At 42.5% G+C, this 15,047-nt stretch overlaps 1 protein-coding gene across 10 annotated transcripts in view; it reads left to right on the top strand.

The window, feature by feature from the left end:
• The window catches only part of PAG1 (phosphoprotein membrane anchor with glycosphingolipid microdomains 1), a 107,832-nt gene that overhangs the window by 55,967 nt on the left and 36,818 nt on the right, over positions 1 to 15,047 (top strand). The window contains exons 1-2 of one of the 10 annotated variants that reach the window (XM_085221339.1): positions 3,634 to 3,910; positions 12,166 to 12,295. The exons of 4 other annotated variants lie outside the window; for them this stretch is intronic. The gene's annotated coding sequence lies outside the window, so the exon portion shown is untranslated. Of the gene's footprint in view, positions 1 to 3,633; positions 4,013 to 5,863; positions 6,047 to 12,165; positions 12,296 to 15,047 lie in introns of those variants that run through there. 5 more of the 10 variants (XM_010709069.3, XM_085221338.1, XM_003205143.5 and 2 more) reach the window with 5 other exon arrangements.

Raw genomic sequence — 15,047 nt, 5'->3', positions numbered from 1 at the left:
AAGATTAAGAGGAGTGGAAAATGAAATATCAGTGATGCAAAATTTTTCTTCATTTTAATAAAAATGAACAAGCTGCAAGGAAAAATAAAACACAAGCTGAAGTTGAAGGAAGCTCATTTGTAGCCATCCATGTCCTAATGAGTAGCACTGGGAAACCACCTATACCATAGCATGCTGAATTACTTACATCTTTGTAGTGCCTTGACTTGACTTCTGGAAGAAGGGGCTTATGGCATAGTCCCAAATTAAAATCCAAATATCCATAAGTCTTTATGCAGTTTGTGTAAGTGATATATTCACCTGACTTAATTGTGAGCCTTCGGTGGAATATCTGACCGTAGACCCAAATGGCGTGTGTCAAATAACACAATTCAATGAGATAGGTAGTTCAGTGTGAAGTCCATCCTTCTTCAGCAAGAGCACAGTCCAGAGCATGTGTGTCTTCATCCTCATGGTTTTCATCAACAGCAAACTCCAAATTTAGCTAAGATTCCTTATCTAGTGGGTAGCAACCCAGCCCATTGCAGGGGAGTTGGAACTAGATCATCTTTAAGGTCCCTTTCAACTCAAACCATTGTGATTCTATTACCTCTAGGGCTAAGGTTCTGTTAGCACCTGCTGCAAGCTAGACACATCTTTCTTTGAAAATATGATGTAACACCAATGTAGAGAAGTAACTTACAATTGTAACCTTTACCTCCTTGGACCAAGATGTTCATAATTTTCTTAAGGGTGTTTGCACTATATTTGTAAAGAATGAATTTGATATCATAGTATTAGAATGTCTATACCTGGATTTTGGCATACGTTATTGGAGAGGGGAACTCCTGCTTTGTGCTTTCTGAAAACTGTATGTTGTAGCCCTCTGTCTCTTAGTTGCAGATTTGAAGTGGTGTGTGTGTGTGTGTGTGCGTGCACGTGTGCTGTAAAAGACTGTGATCAAATCAGATTTTAATGCCCCTTATTGTCCCAGGAAAAGCATGCATGTTTTCACAGAGAAGTTCTTCTATGAAACTTTCTGGAGTTCCTTAATGCATTCCTCCACTGAATGACTAAACTCTTTTGTCACCTAGAGTGCCCTGAGCAATATCTTTGTGTTATTATCTTTGTGTGTTTATTGAATAGCTTCATGTTTTGAAAGCTAAGTGTGTGTGAGATAAAGATGAGAAGGATTCTGATCTCCAGTGGATGGTATACATCCAAAAATACAAGAAACTAAGGGATTTACATCAATGCAAATGAGGTTTCCTGCAGTTGAAAATAACTGTGAGAATAGTCTGAAAGTATTAATTTTATATGTGACACTAAGAAATAATGGCTGGGTCTTCACATGCCATAAATATGGTAAAAGAAGACAATAAAGCCTTTAAAAAATAATAGCCAAAAGGATCACAAAGACCCAGAGAGAAGAATCTAAAAAGTAAAAATTGATAAACTGTCACATATGTAAATTTACATGTATGTAAATGATAAATATCAGTATGTTACCTTACCAACATAAATGCTGTGCATTTCTGTTTACATGACTAGATTTATCTGCGCTAAATACAACATGAGCCCTTAGCAAACTAGATCTGCAGACAGCTGAATTGGTAGAGGTGGAATGAGGTGGCACAGGCAGTCTGTAGCACTCTCTTCGGCTCCAGACTCAGCTTTCCAAGAGAAGTAACTGTCATGAATGTTCTCAGCTGCCTCTATGCCAAAGCACACCGCATCGTACAGACTTGGTGACAGGCAGCTTGTTGACGTTGTGTTGTGGTTCCCAAATGTTGCACAGTAAAGGAGGAAAATGCTATGAAAGTAATGCCAAGGACTACTGATTTGTGTAGACTAGAAATTTAGAGAAAAAGAAATTGGAGGGGAGATAAAGGTGACTTACAAGATATTGCTCTTGATTATTTTAGTTGGAGTAATTTAGCTTGCCACTAGCAACAGGCATTTCCTAATGTGCTTTAGAATTAGGCATCACATCCTTTAATATTTATTGAATTGTGTCTGTAGGCTGGCCTCCGTGCAGTTCTCTGCTTTGGGGCATCTTTTTGACTTTAAACAACTGCCTCAGCACTTTGTTGTAAAAGATAGAAGTATATGGGTTTTTTGAAATTACATACATAGTTCTGCAGTGCAGAGAGAGACCTCATCTGAGATCCATCAGCTGTGATACTCATCTGGAATCTAAGTGTGTGTGCTACTGTGAAATACGTACTGGATATTTATGATGTTCTGTCAAAGAGCATCTCACTTTGTTTATTGCCATAGTCATCTGGCTCTGCTGGTACAAAGCAATCTTGATCTTCCTTGAGTCCATTTGGCAAGATGCTAAGGCAAATACTTGATCTTATTAACAGATCAAAGGAAAAGGCTTTTCTTAAGAAGTATTATTAAATAATAAAATTAGAAGAGATGGTTGCTCATTTACAACTTTCTTTTCTCAGCTGAATTTTGATTATAAGGTACACCGGGGCTATTAGTATCTACTGAGCGCTACCGCTCAGCTTTCTTGAACAAGGATGCTGGAGTTTTGTCCTCAGCAAAATGCTTTCAAACAATCAAGTTGCTTTTAGGAAATGTTCAAAAGTGTCCACCTAGGAACGTCTCATGGTGCAAATTCACATGCAGTAACTTGGAAGTGGCTGACATACCTGTGACTGTTCGTCAGAGCAGCCTTGGCCAGTTCCCCCTAAATGTAACAGCAGAGAGCACATGTAGCTAGTCCTGCAGTGCTGCAAGCTGCTGGCTCCCAGGCTGACCTGATGGGGCCTGCTAAAAGGGTGAGAGAGGGGGGCTGTGAGGGATTGACAGCAAGGCATCAATTAGCACTAATTGCATGGGAAATCATTCTAATGCTGCGATGGTTCATCCAGGCGCTGGAATGAGTTGGTGGTTGTGCTGAGCCCTGAGGACTGTGTGTCCCTTGCTGTTTGTTACTAGAAGAAAACTCGTTGTGTACTGCTGTGATCGGTGGCACTATTTTAGGACCTGAATTATAATTAGCGTAAAGAAATGTGCAACAGCCATTGTGTACCTTCTAGCTCAGCATGGGAAACTTTGAGTTAAATTGCAAAATTCCAGTTGGTTACAGCAGGGATCATCACCAGCAGGGCAAGATAACTTTTCATTTTCTGATAGGAAGGACAACAAACTTGAAGTTGTGTGAAATGTATGAAATGCACACACAGCAGTCTGTCTTTTAAGAGGAAATAGATACGGGCATATCAGTTTAAAAGGTTTGCTTTTTCAAAGTGCTGCCACCTTCCTTTCACACTGACAGCTGCAAACATCTGTGGGACCAGTTTTCTCCATGCAGTTGCTTGGTGAGGTGAGGATGTGCCTTTTCCATGGTGAGCACAGCAGTCTCACATGCAGAGGGTGACCGGCCAGCCTGGCCTGGAGCTGCAGGGTAACAGAGCCCTGCAGGGATGCAGCTCCACATGGCTACAAATGGATGCTGAACAGGGCTGGAGTTTGGGCTGCCAGCCACGGGTTGCAGCCCTGATGGAGCACTGACCTGCTGGATCACCATGCTGCCGGGTTACCGTCCTGCCACCTCACTCACTTCTGGGCTCCAAGTGGCAGCCAAGGCTTGGAGTCCTGGGGTAACTCCTCCTCTGCTCGGGATGCTTTGCTCACGCAGCCACCCACGGTCCAAACAAAAATGTGCGAGGCGAGGCAGGGAGCCTCCACCTCCCCTCCCACCGCCGGCATGCGCTGACAGCGTTGCACTCCTCTTCACACTGCTGGTCTGGAGCACATCGCATTTTTTCTCCCTTTGCTTCTCATCGGACCAAGCAAGAAGAAAAATAAAGGAAGAAAAGGGGGGAAAGTGCACGGCTGTGCATTAGGACGTCTTTGTGGCAGCCAAGCACGGAGACTGTTTTTTGCAGGGCTGCAGTGCACTGGCAGTGCCAAGGTGAGGTTCGTGCCTTGTGTGCAGAGTTGCAAGGACACGAGGAGGGGGCTGCTGGGCTGGGAGAGCTGGGCTGCTGACGTCTCCTCTGGCAGGAGGGAGAAGGTAAGGCTTTTTCCTTCCAGGAGCACAGCGTGCCTGCTGCTGTTTGGGTGTGAGTTACAGCATGTGCAGTATGGTGGGGGGAGAAGTTTGCAGTCTGCTTGGCTCTGCAGGAGAGCAGCATTAGCACAAGCAGTGTGCTGCAGCTGGGAGTGTTTTGTGATCACCACCATCAGTGAGAAAATCAGACTGCGTTCCAGTCACACAGAGAAAAGACCATTCTGTCTCGCACTTTCTTTCTTACTTTCTAAGCCAAAAGCTACTATGCATATGCAATATTAAATGGGTTTTGCTAATAGAAATACATTACCATACAGCCACTGGGCAAGGTAGATATTTCTGCCTGTTACCAGAGACAGCTCCTCGCCGCTGCAGGTACTGTGGGTGCACAGGCTGTGCTGTGCCATGGGAAAACGTGAATGTTTGTTCTGCACACTTCAGCAGAAAGAGACACGTGGGGGGTTTTGCAGTCGCTTTGGAATTACTGAGAACATGAAGACTGTGCTAAACAGATTTTATGCTGTTGTGCTGCTATTTTCCCTGTGTCCTTACTGCTTCAATGATATTTTTAGTGGTCTGGGAGTTTTTAATTAGTGTTATTTTTCTGTTTTTAAAGTGAAGATCCTTTTTGTATGAGCAAATCTCCAGGTCTTTTTGCTGCTATTTGTCTCTTGCAATTGTTAACTGTGTTTCTGAAGTTTGTATAGCTGTGAATCATAGAATCATTAAGGTTGGAGAAGACCGTAAGATCATCCAGTCTAGCTGTCGCCCCATCCCCGCCATGCTCATAAACCATGTCCCTCAGTGCTACATATGCACATTTCACGAATACCCCCAGGGACAGTGACTCTACCACCCCTCTGGGCTGCCCATTCCAAAAGTGAGCATGGCCGTGGCTGTGACCACCAGCAGCTGTTGCCCAGGTGGATGTGCCTGCAGGAAGGGACATGAGCACTGCATGTCCCTAACACAGCTCTGTGCTTGCAGCACTTTCAGACAGCGTTTGAGAGATTGTGTGGTTTTTTGGTATATTTTTTTTAGAGGGAACAGAGAGGGAGAGTGCTGTTGGTGTGCCATAGGGCTTTGCTCTTCGCAAAAAGTAGAACCAGAATAATTGAATCATAGAATCATTTCATTTGGAAGGGACCTTTAAAAGTCATCTAGTCCAACTCCCCTTCAATGAATAGGGATGCCTGCAGTTAGATGAGCTGCTCAGAGCCCGCTCCAGCCTGGCCTTGAATGTCTCCGGGGATGGGGTATCCACCACCTCTCTGGCAACCTGTTCCAGTGCTTCACTACCCTTATTGTAAAAAGCTTCCCTTATATCCAATCTAAGTCACCCCCCTTTTAGTTTGAAACCATTTCCCTTTGTCCTATCACAGCAGACCCTGCTGAAGAGTCTGTCCCCTTCTTTCTTATAGCCTCCCTTTAGACACTTGAAAGCCATTATTATATCTCCTAGACGTGTTTGGTTGCAATTGAGTTGGTTGCAGTTCAGACCCATACTCCAAAAGGTGCTTTACTACAGGCACTTGTATCTGGAAATGAACGTGTACCTGGAGAATTACACTTCTAAGTGTAATCACCATTGGTTGTTTATTAGCATGACTACACTGGCTTAGGGAGGTATAGGGCTTTACTTTCACTGCTGTGCCTTAATTAGCAAACAGCTACATCATCTCTTTTGCTGATAGTTGGGAAAAGTGGAGCAGCTATGTCTCCCACACAGAGCACTATCCTGTCTAAAGTTTATTTGCTGAGGCTGCATGCCTCAGTTATACAGCGACTGTTCCAGCCCATTTCCTCCCAAGTACACGGCGCTAAGGCAGGGTCCATTTAAAATAGGGAGCTCTTCCTTGCATAGTCAACTTTCATTTACTGTGTATGTTTCTGTAAACAAGAAGATGCAGCAGTTTGTGGTGAGCGTGAGCAGAGGCACAGCTATGCAGTAACTCCTCATCCTGAGTGTCTCCACTTTTTGGCAGCCCGGGAGCCATTGCTCCTTGCCAGGCAGTCGGCACATAGACCTGCTGGGAGGTAAGCAGTGTGCCTGCTGTGGGTTGGGAATTCGAAGCGTTTCTTTCTCATTTTGCATTGCTACTGAGTTCCCATTTGAGGAATTACTTCATCCTGCATCTGTTTTGCTTTCAGAAGGAAAAGTTAACTGTTTGTTGTGTAGATGATAATGCACTCTATATGACACTGAAGTTCACTGCCATGCACACCTTTTTCACCCTGTTAGCCTCAGGCAGCCCCTTCAGGGTTGTTGGTACATCTTTTGTGCGTCAGTTTCTGCACAGCACTGCAGTACTTTGTTCAGCTTGTGTTGAATTGACAGAAGGGAGTCAGGTTTGCTTTCTGACAACACTGTGCCCTTCCCTGGCCAGCTGCAGCATCACCTTTCCTTCTCAACTCTGTATTCACTTCTGCTCCAGATTTCCTTCTCTCTCCAGAAGTGCTGTTCCTTGACTTTTTTCTGCTCTGTTCAGAGGGAATTCATCTGCCTTTCGTGCCACCACACACAAGAGCAGCAGGACATTGCAGCCTTGCTTGGTGGCAGCCCATGCTTTGAGTGCTCTCTGCCCACAAACTGGTGGCCAGGCTGCCTTCTTGCCTCCTGTCCCAGCACCTACACACATCGTGATTCAGCCCACCTCATGCACTGAGTGAGTAATAGAGGATCTCTTTGAAGTATGGTGACTAGAGAATGTGTAGCTCTGCTGATTTGGGGTCTTATAAGGCATGCTTTCATGCAGTGCTAGACAGATGACACAGCCTGCATGGATACTACAAAGTCCAATGATGATGGCATGGAATAGCTGTGCAGTTTCTTGCCCTGATCTGCTTGTGTAGAATATTTATCCTAATCATCTGCTTCTGTTTCAGAGTAAGTACAGAAGGAAATACCACAGACAGCCCTGTCACTGGGAAAGCGCATCATTTGAATGTGCAATGTAAATATTTTAACTAACCAAATGTAAACACTGATTCTCTTTCAGTATGGGAAAGGACTGATGCAGTCAAAAATGAGCTGGCATAAAAGTGACCCTTTATAAAGGAGATAGAAAATTGCGTTTGCGCATTATGGTAATCAAAATAGAGTTCTTAATGAATTGCCTAGTGTGAAATGAATTACGAATACAAATGTGCCTGACACAAGATGATCGGAAGTCGTTGCTGCATTAACTTGAGAGGGAAGGACTTTGTGATTCATGGGGATCTGAGGTCATGGGAGGGCTGACATGTGTTACAGGGAGGCTGAAGACTGAAGGAGAGTCTAAACCACAAGTATGGGCTGCTTATCTCCTTGTCTCTGGATCTGCCATTCTTACCGTGCCAGTACTGTAAATTCAGAAGTTTCCACAGGTTTGAAAGATGGTAGGAGCAGCAAAGATAGTAGACACAGTAAGAAGTGCCTTATTTCATTCACACGTCTGTTGTGTGGGTGGATTCAAAGGAAAGCAGAGGAATTGCTCATTTGTTCTGCCTACACTGGGTTCTTAGCTTCTTGAAGATAAGGCTTTAAGGATGGCTGTTCTGTTCATATCACAGAGGTGGTTGTAAGCAATTGTGAGACGCCAGCAGTATTGAAGATCATGCCATGGAGAAATTGAAGGACAGCAGAAAAAGGACCTATAAATGCTTAGTAGTGTTGCCTGAATGTGAAGGCTGTAGTGCATAAAATAAGCAGTCCTGTGGCTTTTTATCTTTCTCATTGAGAAGGTGGTTAACTGATATTTGATAGAAACCAGACATGGGGTTTGACTTCCAGTGCTCAGTAAGGTCCAGAAAAATACTGCTATCGCAGAGATTACAGAGTCCTCCAGATACCACTCAACTTTATCATGTAGTAAATGTTGAGAAGTAGAGACCTTACATAGTAAAAATGTTCCTCAAACTCCTAAGCAGAACTGTCTGGAGGTGATTAATTTGGCTCTGTGTTCTAGTGAGTGGATTATGAATACCAGAAAAGGATGAAATGACACAAAGGATTTGACTAGACTTCATCACTCATGCAAAATTAATTAGATATTATTTCTGTAGGCACAGGTCCATGTATCCATGTGTCCAAGCAAGTAAACTTTTGTTAGTTTTTTTTTTTTTTTTTTTTTGTAGCTGAGGGATATTTTTAAAGTTAATTTTTGCTTATGTTAAAAGAAAAAAAAGGATAAGATCTCTTCACCTGCCTTGTATTTGCTGCTACTTTCCTCTAACAGCTGGAAACTTACGTTTGCACATAGGCCTAAAAATGTCATTCCCTAGGTAAAAAAAACAATATTGATTTTTGTTGATCTCCTTGTTAGGGAAGGAGAGATGGAAATAGAAGGAAAAAAAACAAAAGGGAAGAGTAGTCCCCCATGGTAAATGCTTGCAGTTGCAGCACAGATTAATCATGCAGTGTGTAGCCTAAGAGTCATCACCTGCCATTACTACTGTAGGCCAGCTGTAGCCAAAGCAGCAAATCTGTTAAAAGTTATCTATCTAAATAAAGTAGAAGCCAAACACCTTGAGCCACCAGTGAAGAGAATACAATAGTATTATTTTCAGTATAGACCATTTTTTTGTGTGGATGCAAATTGTTTTGTGTAGATGAGAATAATTTTGAATAAAATTTCTGTTGCTGGTAAATTAATCATTTTATGCAATAACCTCTTATGACTGTTCTCTCGAATGCAGATCATCCAAATGTTCTTTACCTCCCAGACAGATGTATCAATTTTCATGGGGAAGTGTGAATACATTCAGAAGAAAGCACTCCTTTTTTTCCCGTTGGGAATGGAAAGCTCATAAACTCATGCATTTTTGTTAGGGGAAAAAAAAAAAAAGAAAAAGAAATAAGAAAAATGTGCTCATTTTAGCACACGAGAAAAGGTAGGAGATTAGTTTCTTGTAGAGAATTCATGGCATTGCACTTCTGGAAGAAAGTAGCACTATTTGAAGAAGGACTTTAGATCATTGAAGAGAGAATTCAAGAGAAGGGAGCAAAAGTGCAGCTGAAAAATCTTTGGAATGACACTGTAAACTTCAGGGAGAAAGGGAATTAGATAAAAGAATCTGTGAGAATGGAAATAGTGATGTGAAAGGGAACAGATTGTACTGGTGAGATCTTTTGGCCTGAGTTTAAGAAGAATTCAGAATATGATCTGCATTCTGTGTCTTTGTTTGGGAAGGGGGAATGGACCTTTCTCCATTTATGGTAAAGTGGACTGTTCAAACATCTTAAAATCTGCTTCAAACCAACTATTTATTGCAGCTTTAAAGTACAGAAGACTGTCATGGTCAGAAGAAAGAGAGGAGCTCCCAAAAAGTGCGTGGAAGTATAATTTATGTTCCTCTTCCAAACCAGAAACTCTGTGAGTGAGGAGAAGAGTGCTGCACTCATCCATTGCAGCTCACTCATTCAGACTTGAGATTTTTTCAGGAAGCCTTTCTGTATATAGCTATAAATTTCAAGGTTCAGGCCGCCTGCAAGGGGAGCTCGGATGCCCCCATGAAAACCAGGGCTGAGTAAGATGCATATTTTGAGTCTGAAGGTGCCACTTGAGGCTAGCTTCCAGGCACATAATGACCATGGCATCCCAGGCATCCCTGGCACACACCTGGAGCTGCCTTGTGCATGACAGCATTTCTGCAGCAGGTGGCTGGGCTGTCCGGCAGCTCCTGTGCCTGCAGCTGCTTCAGAAGCCACTTTTTGACTGTGGTGCTGAGCAGTCTCCAGCCTTTGCCTGCTTTGCCATTTCTGTGGATCACAGGATCTTCAAATCTGCATGTGACCTATTCAGGTGAATGGCAATAACTTTCAGTGTAGGTAACTGTGAGACAAATTTATACATACGCTGCCATAGGCTGTCAGTAGCTGTAGACAAGCCACTGTCCTCAGGCTAAATTAGTTTCTTAGCCCCGCTCTTGTGGTGCAGCCAATTCCATTTCAGAGTATGTCAATTAAGTAGAATATGCTCTAATAATATTTTACGTTTACACAGCACATCTCATCTCAAAGTACTTTATAAATCACGTATTTTCAACATCACTGACCTTTTGCAGTCCCTTGAGTGCGGAAGAGCAACCATTTTACAACAGCAGTGCAAACCATTGGAATTTTTTTTCTCTGTAATTCTGAAGTGACACATTAATTATAGAATAAATTATATGTTCTGTAAGCTACAGCTCCAGTTTTTGAAGATCCTCATTCTTTACCAGGAGGGTGATGAGACACTGGAACAGGTTGCCCAGTGAGGTTGTGGATGCCCCCTCTGTGGAAGCATTCAAATCCAGCCTGGATGAGGCTTTGAGCAACCTAGTCTCGAGGGAGGTGTCCCTGCCTATAGCAGGGGGTTGGAACTAGGTCATCTTAAAGGTCCCTTCCAACTGAAACCATTCTATGATTCTATGATTCTCATCAAGATAAGGAACATGACCCTACATTCTGTGTACAGCATGAACAAACACCTAATCCATCTTCCCAAGACTAGGCCCTTGGAAACAATTCAGTCTTGCTTCTAAATGAAGTATGACATCTAAAAGTGTCAGTACCTGTATACCTTGACTTTAATTTTATCTGTAAATTGTCATCTTTTGCTGTAAGAATACATCTGCCAAAAAGCATATAGTCTGTATTCCTTCTCAGCTTTTGAGGATTCTCTCATCTCACTGTGAAAGGTATGGAAAGTCGATATGCTAGAAAACCCATTAAGTCCCAATTGAGCGGTTCACGTGTAACTCATCTTTCAGGGTGCTGAGACCAAGAAAGTGAGCATGGCTAAGTGTTGGGCCAGCATGTGCAGAGGACAGATGAGTGAGGCCAGAGAACAAGAAGGAGGATAAAGATGATGATACATTAATGTTCCTTGCATTCAGTGTCCCTTGCCATAAATGTTCAAAGGGTAGTCCAAAGCTTGCTGAGATTGGTGTGTGTCTGTTCTTGTGGCACTAGAGCCGTGGGGACTGGCAGAGGTCTCTGAGGGAGTGCTGAGGTCCTTACTCTGCTGGAGCATCCTTCCTGGGATGTGCCAATGCTCAGCTTGTGTGCAGGACTCCCTGGGTGAGAGCACTTTTCCTCTATTGACTTTAAGAAAAAGCTCCCGGGGAACTGCTTTGCTTATTGTTAAGTCAGAAGGTGGATGTGCGACCTGCCATGTCACAGTTCTGCCAAACCACCAGTTTTGGAGGTTAATTTGGGCCTTATTTAATTTGTTGTTTTAAACAGGAAAATAGCAACATTTCTGTTTTAGTTGTTCAGTTCAACAAATGGATTTCAAAACCACATTTAATGTGAATACTGTGGATGGTAAGTCAGTTAATAGTACATTAAAAGAATCTTTAGGTTTTCAGTGTATTGTTTTGTCATTTATCTCTTTTCATGGCTTGTCTGGGTTTAATGCAGTTTATCCCATTTAGGAGCATTACTGAGACAAACTCCATTAAAGCAGGCATTATTATAGTCCTTGTTTTGATTAGCACTCAAGGCCACTAGAAAATGATCCTTAAAAAGAAATCCATGTTTCTTGTGGTCATTAGCACTGTGATCACCACCAACTCCTATGCAGTTTAAGTCTGGTTTGTTTTTTTTTTTTCTACTTTAAATCCCAGAACTGACTGTGAATGCCTTTGTTGTGGTCTGTGACATTTGAACTGGAACATTTATCTCAGAAATAAGTTTGTGAGCTGTCAATGCTAATACTTGTAAGAAATCAGATCTTCATATGTAAGTCTTGTGGTTAAACACTTATCATTACTAGCTAGTGTTCTGCAAAGCTACCTTACTGAGTCTATTTTACTCCATTTTACTTCATGGTGAGGCTTTCCAGGCATTCAAGTACTACGTATTCTTCTCCGACAACTCCCTGACTTAAAAAAGAAGTTTGGACCATTTGTACCATGCTAGCAAGTAGGACCATTTCAGTCCCAGGCTGGTACAGGCAATTAAAATAATTTTCTCACATCATGTTTAAAGCACTGACATGTAATCCTAGACAGAGCCTCTCAGCACCTCTTTCCAACACTTTTCTGCACTTGAAGGATGAGCAGCTGCTATTAAATGCTAATGCTTTTCAAGGGTGAACGGCTGTTTTAAGATGTGTTATTAACTCTGTGCAGATGGGTGCATTTTCCAACCTATTGCACAGGGCTGGTGTCATTTGCTGTTTTCTTTACAGGTTTTAGTACCGTTAAGCAAAAAGAGAAACATCAGTGAGAAAGCCAGTGAGTCTGAAGTGTCTTCTTGGCCTTGGTGGGAATCCATAATTAAATGATCCGGCCATTGGAAACAGACCTCAAACCTTACAGGTGTGTGGAGTTGTCTGTCAGGACATAATGCTGCTCAGGACAATTTATCAGCTCATTTTACCAGTATTGCTGATTTTACGTATTGTAGATGAACACTGGTGTACCTGAAAAGAGGCACTTAGCCTAGTCTTCATCTTTTATTTTTAAAGACCAAAGTAGCCCTGTCTTTTCATTGACTTGCCAGCTGCAGTGTGAGAATTCAACTGTAACCTGAGGTCCTTTGAGTCACTCATCAAAGCCTCAGAGCAGGCTGAATGCCTACTTTCACAAGCTTATTTCTATATAGAGATAAAAATCCTTTTTTTTTTTTTTTTTTTTTTTTTTTTATTTTAAATTCTGAGTCCTCCAGAGGTGAAAAATGGCACAAAAGGGAATGCCATGTGGAGCTTCGAGAGATGTGTCTTGGCTTATCTCCCTACCCATATTACCACTGATGGGCTGTAGCCATGCTCTTCCTGCCCCTTTTCCAGCCTTGCAGTGGCCCTGACTGTAGACTAACCTAGCTCAGGAACCTTTTCTGTTTCAAAGACACGGCCTTCTGGGGCTTGCCTTGGTGCACATTGAGTCATCTCACATGCCTCTGAGGTGGCACAAGCCAAGGGATGGTGGACAGCAGGGACAAGTGGCTTGGAGTGCCTTCATTCAGTGACACAATCAGTTAGTTATTCAGGTTTTAAAAGGAAAGGAGATAAATTACATAGAAAATGTTAAATTTATTTCACCGCTTCTCCATTTTTTCTACCAACATAAACCCACTGAGTACAGAAGCCCTTTTTGCCCTTTTATTACAATGCGGCCTGAGTCACTTTACTACTTCTTCTTTGGTTTGGGAGTTTCTTGATGAATTCTGCTCAGTGGGCTCCCAGTCCTGCTCTACTCGTACCATTTGTTTTGTCTGGCCTTTACAGAGTAGATAACTAACACCATAGTTAAAATACCATCAAGTTCGTGCTCTTTACCAGTAGTTACACATTAAGAATGAACTTCAGGGTGGACAGCACTGGATTTAGTACTCAACTGGGCTCCACATTAATTTGCTGTTGTTATTTTTATTCAGATAGTTGCCACAGATAAGCTAAAAGGCATCTCACAATACCTAAACAGCAAAAGATAACCAGATCACTGGAAGATGGTATCATAATAAAATCCATTTTAAAGTGTTTTCATCCTCATTTGTGAATTCCTGATAAACCAGAATAAATTCCTGCAGTTTATGATTTCTCCTAATTTAGTTAATCTATATGCCATTTTAACTATGAATGAGGCTTTAAAAACCACAGGGACACAATCTTTGCCCTAAAGAGATTGTAGCTGAAATTAGACACAACATATAACCACAATAATGGCTTCAATGGACAAAGCAGGATTACACCAAACAAAAGTGATTTATATTGTGTATAATTGTATACATTATATGCTTGTAATAATGCTATTATTTGGAAAAGACCTGTTTTATCACCCCTCAACATGGTGTTTATTAACAAAGCTCTGGAATAAAGTTGTCATTAGTCTTCGCTGCTTTAAACTGGAAAACCTTAGATGCTACTAATTAATTATTCCTTTCATAAGGGCAATTATAATGGAGAGCTGGATTTGAGTCTTTAGTGACATATTTGACTTTGTAGGCCTCCAGGGATCTTTGCTCCATTTTTGGCCTTTTCCTCTAGGCTACTAATGTCAACTTTACCTTCAGTGTTTTACGATGAAGGTGGGGCCTCTTGGAGGCTCCAGCAGGACTTCCACGGTAACTTCATTATGGGTACGCAGTAGAAAGAATCATAGGATCAGAGGATAGTTTGGGTTGGAAATATCTTGAATATCCTGTAGTCCAAGGGTTGGCACCCACTGGATTAGGCTGCCCATTCAGCGTGGCCGTGAATGCCTCCAGGAATGGGGCAGCCGTAGCTTCTCTGGGCAACCTGTTCCAGTACCTCAGCATCCTCAAGTTAAATAATTTCTTCCTAATATCTAACGCAAACTTAGCCTCTTTTAGTTTAAAATTGTTACTCCTTGTCCTATCACCATGCATAAAGAGTCCTTCTCCGTCTTTCCTGCAGGCCTCTTTCTCTTCTCCAGGCTGAACAAACCCAACTCCCTCAGCCTTTCTTCATAGGAGAGGTGCTCCAGCCCTCTGATTATTCTTGCGGCCTCCTATGGACTCGTTTTAACAGCTCCATGTCCTTCTTATGCTGGGAGTCTGAGAGTTGAATGCAGTACTCCAGATGGGGCTTCACAAGGGGGACAATCACCTCCCTTGTAATACTGACCATGTTCTGTTGAGGCAGCCCAGGATACAGTTGGCCTTCTGGGCTGCAGATGCGCACTGCTGGCCCATGGCCAGCTTTTTGTCCACCAGAACCCCAAAGTCTTTCTCCCCTGAGCTTCTCTCGATCCGTTCTCCACCCAGCCTATATTTGTGTGTAGGATTGCCTCACTTCAGGTGCAAGACCTTGCACTTGGGCTTTTTGAACTTCAGTAAGAACTCACTGAATTTTAAATAAAGGAGTGCCTTACTCCATACTTGGAGAGTGGAGTTTAAAGTGTCCACATCATGCTTTTTTTCTGGGAATAAGCCCTCACTGTGCACTACATCATTGTTTGAGTGTTCCTCAAGCAGAACTTGAGGTGACCATCCTCACTTAAGTACTGAATATACTTAGATCAAATCCTCGGGTTCTATTTGGACATTTGAGTAACTAGTAATTTTGGACGTTTAAGTGAGGTTTGGTCAGTTTCCAGATCCCATGCAGTC

This window comes from Meleagris gallopavo, chromosome 3 (genome assembly GCF_905368555.1).
Source record: "Meleagris gallopavo chromosome 3, MGAL_WU_HG_1.1, whole genome shotgun sequence".
Taxonomy (NCBI): Eukaryota; Metazoa; Chordata; class Aves; order Galliformes; family Phasianidae; genus Meleagris; species Meleagris gallopavo.
The sequence above is the reverse complement of the archived record's forward strand: the minus strand, read 5'-3'. Positions and strand labels throughout refer to the sequence as shown.